Source organism: Rhinolophus hipposideros (assembly GCF_964194185.1).
Source record: "Rhinolophus hipposideros genome assembly, chromosome: 7".
Classification (NCBI taxonomy): domain Eukaryota; kingdom Metazoa; phylum Chordata; class Mammalia; order Chiroptera; family Rhinolophidae; genus Rhinolophus; species Rhinolophus hipposideros.
In genome coordinates, this window is record NC_138053.1 from 91,421,065 (window position 1) to 91,427,550 (window position 6,486).

Genomic DNA, 6,486 nt, shown 5'->3' on the forward strand with positions numbered 1-6,486 from the left:
TAGAGGATCACAGGGCTTTGGCAACTCCAGTAAATTTCTGAATCAGAGCAACAGCAAATAATAGAATGCTAGGCATTTACTGACAGCTGACATCAGACCAGGCACTCTGGTAAACCTTTTACATATTATTTCATTTAATCCTCACACTTGCCCATGAGGTAGGTACTGTTATGATCTCCAGCTTACAGATGAGGACGCAGGCTCAGTAAATGTTAGTGCAGAGCTTGAACCTAGATCCAATCTCTCAACCACCCTACCATTCTGCAACCCGTGACTCATAGAAGATAATAAAAACGTTCCCCAACTCTGCTTCATGTTTAGAAAAAGACATCCCTTTAATCCAAATCAGATTTTAACATAGAGGGGTAGTTTTCGACAGCCATAAACCATGACTTCCGTGTAGAGAGAGAGCCATGTTACACAAAATAAATGACTTTAAATTGCTGTGCCTAATTAAAGCTAAACAAAGTTATTTGCAGTGATGAGTAGAATTGTCCATGTTAAAAGCTGAAAACATCAGGACTAATTTGTTGTGGTGTAATAAAATTGACTTAAGTCCTTTAACCACAGAACAAATTAGCCAGTAACTTTCCTCCTCCCACAAGGTAATATTTATGAACCCAGCTGTTTAGACTCAGCCTAAAATCCTTTCAGTTAATTCATGCTCAGGATTTTGTGGTTTGCTATAATGTCCATTGTCACTCCAAAGGCAGAGGAAAGCCTCTTAGTGTGGTACTTACAGAGCTAGACCTAGACTGCCGGGCTGAGCTGCATACTAGCTACATGGTCTTGCACAATTATTTAACCTTTTGTGCCTCAGTTTTCTCATCTGTAAAATGGGGCTCTTAAGAGAATCTTTCTCATGAGGTTGTTATGAGGATGAAGTGATTAAATATGTGCAAAATCCTTAGAGTAATGTTTAGCACATAATAAATACCATATAAATATTCACCAAATAAAAGGCATGACTACTCATAGAGATTTGTGATTGGCTTTCTGGTCTACCCGTGTGTGTGTGATTTACTACATGTCTTAACAATTATGAGGTTATTGGTTTTTTAAATAAAATACCTAGATTGTGAACTTTTGGGGGGCAAGAACTCTGATCTAGAGCTTGAATATTGGTAAAGGGCTAAATCGAGAATACATGAGGCCAGCTAAAGCTTGTACTCAACAGAGACCTTTGTAGCAATGGTCTTAGCTAAAATATTGACACAAATCATTGCATTTACCAAAATATTGATCTTAGAACAACTGAAAACAAAGGTAGTGCCCAGCACTGTGATTAAAAGCCACGTGATTGTGATGCTGGAGAGTTCAGAATGAGTGGCCGGGGCAGCGGCTATTTCAGTCAGTCACAGTAAGGATTGTGATACTTTCCAGATCAGAAGGAAGGAAGGGAGAGAGAGAGGGAGAGAGGAAGGAAGAGAGGGAGGTAGAGAAGGAAGGAGGGAGGCAAGGGGGGGAGGGAGAGAGGGAGGGAGGGAGGGAGAGAGGGAGAGAGGAAAGGAAGGAGGGAGGGAGGTAGTGAAGGAGGGTGGGAGGAAGGGAGGGAGAGAGAAAGGAAAGGAGGTAGGGAAGTAAGGAGGGAGGGTGGGAGGAAGGGAGGGAGAGAGGAAGGAAAGGAGGGAGGGAAGGAAGGAAAAGGAGGTAAGGAAAAGAGGGAGGGTAGGAGGAAGGAAGGGAGGGAGGGAGGCAGGAAGGCCAAAAGCAAACTAACAAGATCTGGTCAATAGCCCTTAGCAAATATTTTCTTAGAATTCTTGTTTTCACAAAGTTATCTTGGCTATTTGAACTCTGGAAACGGAATGTGAACATCCAGAACCTTTGAAGACATTGCAAAATGTATTTTCCATCGCTGTGCCAAAACTTTCATTTTACTCAAGGGTCACTCATCCATATCTGGGTCAGCCACAGGCTAGGGCACATTGGCTTTCCTTCTGAGAATGGAGGAACTTGTTGTAACCTTTGGGCGGCAACTGCAGTCTTCATTTCTATGGAGAGTTGCCGTGGTTGACTGACCTCTGGTTAAACATCCTCCTCTAGTAGGGACGTTACTGGTCAATTGCTATAATTCCTGTACCAAGAGTGGTGCCTGGCACATGGAAGACACTTATCAGTACTGACTGAATGAAAACATAAGTGAATGTGTGAGTGAAGGTGACGACTGGACTTCCTACTTCCTACTCACTCTCATGCTGTGATGGTGGACCCATGCCCTGGGTGAGATGGGTTTACTAAGAATGGACTTACTAAAAGTCAGTGCAGTTTTCCCACCTGTACTCACTTTCAAGTGTCCTTATCCAACTTCACTGTCTTTTGTGTGTGTGAGGTGAACATATAAAATTTACCATCTTAATCACTTTTAAGTGTCCAGCTGAGTGTCATTAAGTACATTGACACTGCTATGCGACTATCACCAAACATCCATTTCCAGAACTTTTTTACCTTCCCAAACTGAAACTCTGTACCTTCGTATTAAACAGTAAGTCCCCATTCCTCCCCAGTCGTCAAGCCCAGCCCCTAGCCACCATCATTCTACTTTCTGAATTTCACTACTCCAGGTACTGGATGTAAGTGGCACCATACAGTATTTGTGCTTTTGTGACTGGCTTATGTGGCTTAGCGTAGTGTCTTCAAGAATCATTCATGTTGTAGAACATGTCACAATTCCACTGTATGTGTATATCACATTTTGTTTATCTATTCATCCATCAATGGACACTTGGGTTGCCTCAACCTTTTGGCTATTCTAAATAATGCTGCTATGAACATAGGTATACAAAAATCTCTTTGAGTCTCTGCTTTCAATTATTGTGGGTGTAAACCCAGAAGTGGAACTGCTGGATCATATGGTAATTCTGTTTAACTTTTTGAGGAACATCCATACTGTTTTCCACAGCAGAAAACACTTCCGCCAATAATACATAAGGGCTCCAATTTCTCCACACCCTCACCAACAGTTGTTATTTTCTATGTTTAAAAAAATAATCATTCTAATAATCATTCTAATTCAACCCCCATCTGAGATATGTACTATTATTGTTCCCAATATACAGACAAAGGAACCAAGGCACAAAGGATTTACAGGATTTACAGTGTGAAGTGTCATTCCACTGTGGTTTCAACTTGCACTTCCCTAATGATTAGCGATGTTGAACATCTTTTTATGTGCTTATTAGGTGTGTGTATATTCTCTTTGGAGAAATACCATTTAAGTCCTCTGACTATTCATTCTCTTTGAAAATAGTATGCCATCACTGTTGACATCCATAAAAATTAAAAATTTGAGAAACCCTTATCTTTCAACTTTCATTCTGCATCATATCTGAGCCTATGTTGCTCCTTAATTACACGAAGTCCCTGAATAACTATAAAAACTTTTATTTTAACATCAGTTAGGGTTAGTTTTTTATAACAGAGTACAATGCGTAGAGATTAATGGTGGTGAGGATGAAGATGGTGGCAGAATATAAGTGAGCACTTATGTGATGGCAGCTTCTGCTAAGTGCTCTGCATGTATTAATTAATTCAACCCCCATCTGAGATATGTACTATTATTGTTCCCAATATACAGACAAAGGAACCAAGGCACAAAGGATTTACAGTATCTTGTGCTAGGTATTTCAGTTATTAAATGGTAGCCTGGGATTTGAACCCAGATTCCAGGGCCATATAGAAAATATCCTCTAAAAAGAACAAATGACTTCCCAAGAACTCAATGATTCCCAGAAAGCCATGTCTGATCATTCTCCTGGATGAGCAGAGGCTCGGAGAATGGGCCACCTGGCAACCTGCCAGTCCAGGGGATGGGAGAGATGCCCCAGCTCCACCATCACAGCACGACAGTGAGCAACTGCTGCAGTGGTGAACCTAGTATGAGGCCAGACCCAAGTTGGCATTTCACAACCAATGCTGAGAAATCCAGAGGGCCAAGGTGGAGACAGGGAAGCCAAGATTTGAAGCCTACACCGGCAGGAAGAGCACGAGAGCACTTGAGAGAGGGGCCAACATGGCAGGAGAGAAGTAAGACTAAAGAACCCTAACACCGTCCAGAGGGCACAGGCGGTAGCTTCTGGGCCTCCTTCACACTGGGCCCTTTAAAGCTGTTCAAGCTAGGACCTCACGCTACAATTCAAAATGTGTTCCTTGGTCTGGGATTTAGTCCACTGTAAAAATAATACCAGTCAACTGGATTATGCCATTATTAGTCATTTACACCTTAGTGTTACAAGCCTTAAGCTCCAAGAGCAGATGTTGACAAGGAGAGTGCAAAAAGAGCTGAAATGCTGGCTAAAGGGGTACAGGAGGTCAGCTGAGAGCTGTAAAGGGAATTGAAAGATGTGGGGGTGGTGTCTGTGGACAAGAACTTCACGATTTTGTGTAGGTCCAGACCAGAACTTAGCATTTCCTTAATTTTTTCTTTTCTTTCTTTCTTTTTTTTTTTTTAAATTAGACCGCTTCACTGTTTCTCAAATTCCTGCCATCTGTCCTGCCTGCGGTTTGCATACAGCGGTGCTCACACACTGTCTATGGCCTTTGAGCCTGGTGTTTGCACGCCCTGGGTGTGCTTCTTCTGTCCCTTTCAGCTGAGTGACTCCCATGGTCCTTCCAGACGTTGCTCAACCTGCTCTCCTTTGGGAAGCAATTCTGGACCATCCATGATGAGTTAGCAACCTGGCCCCACCATCCTGCCATGTATTCCCCTTGCTCCCACTGCACCCCGTATGCTGGGAGCTACTTGTCCAAGTCCTTGTCTCTCTCCACGCTTGACTGGGATCTCCCGAAGATCTGTCTCCCTTGGGTCTCCACGTCTGCTGGACACTGAATGAGCACGTGCAGAATGCAGAATGTACGATTTATGCCTCTTTTCAAGGTTTATCATCCATTTTCCTCCTCATCACCAGTTCCTTGAGTCTGCAAGGAGACTGCTTCCCTTTCTCTACAAATGGGCTCTGAGTACTCAGATGTCCTTGTCAATGAACCCGCCTTCCGAATGATGGCACTTCCTCCTTCATGCCTGGTAAGCTTTTTAAGATTGTGGGGACAGCAGGAGTCTTGCCAAATGAAATATACGAATGAAAAACAATGTTGCCATATAACCTGAGATCGAGTAAAAATCTATGGACAGCTGCAAACTCTAAAATTTTGAGAGACTTCACTGGGCTTGCAGCTCTGATTAACCAACAAAGCATATTGTTTTATATTTCGTTAAAGAGGAACAAACAAATGGTAGCCTTTGTGGCTTTGTCTATACCCCCACCCTGCTCCCATTTTAGAAGTAAATCCAGGAGTTGTAAAAAAAGAACAGATTGCTCTTTTTTCTCTGACTCATTTATTTCTCAGCATCCCCAGGCAGGCATACTCTGTTAGTTGACTGCTTTTCTAGTCTGGAATTTTGCTTCAGTGTTATTAACATTTAAGAGAGAGCCACTGGTGGAAGAGAGTGAATCTTGGAACCATCTAGATCTGGCTTTCCACCATCAATTACTTGAATAATAATGGGAAATCACTCATCCTTTCTGTGCCTCAATTTCCTCTACTGTAAAAGGAACAGAATGTACTGGATGATTTCTGAAATCCCATCTAATCCTATAATCATGATTCTGAGATGAAAATTTCCACAAACAGAATGGTTTAAAAATGTGTGCTGCATCTAAATGATTACATACCAGGCAGCAAATCATACCCAAAGTGTCAAAAATTATTGACTGACACTAGAAAGACTCATATTTGTTTCTTTATTTTGGGGAAGAAATTTTCTTTCCTCTTGCAGGGATTGCTGCTGTGTGTATTGAAGGTGCCATGGGGACTTCTGGAGTCATTTTGTCATTATAAGGAAAGAGCCTATCTGATGCTGAGATGTGTCTGAAGGACATGTAACCCAGAGATGGAGAAATAGCCCTAGTACATTATTTGAGCTCCTGGATTCAGCCATACCTGAAGCAGTAATATTCCTATGTCTTGCAGGTAGATGAGCCAAAAAAACCCTCCTCCTCTTTATTATTTTTCAATTAGTCCTATTTAAGATCGGTTTCTTGTCAGATAGCTGCAGCTGAAATAATACTAATATAGCATACGCAGCCAAATTTTGTGAAAAACATATTTATGTACAGAAAATTATTAGAAGAATAAACCCCAAATGATCGTTATCATGGGTGATAAGATGAAAGGCTATTTTTACATATTTTCTTATGGCAATCACTCAACTCTGCAATTATGGCATGAAAACAGCCCCAGACAATTTGTAAATTAATGAGCATGGCTGTGTTCCAATAACACTTTAGGAAATTCAAGTTTTATATAGTGTTCTCATGTCACAAAATATTCTTCATTTTTGGATTACTTTCAACTATTTATAAATGTAAAAAGCCATCTCAGCTCAGAAGCCATAGAAGGACAGGTCCACATTTGGCCAGCGGGATGTAGTTGGATGATCTCTGCTCTGCCAATAATAGGCTATCTGTCATCACACTCGCTTTTGCC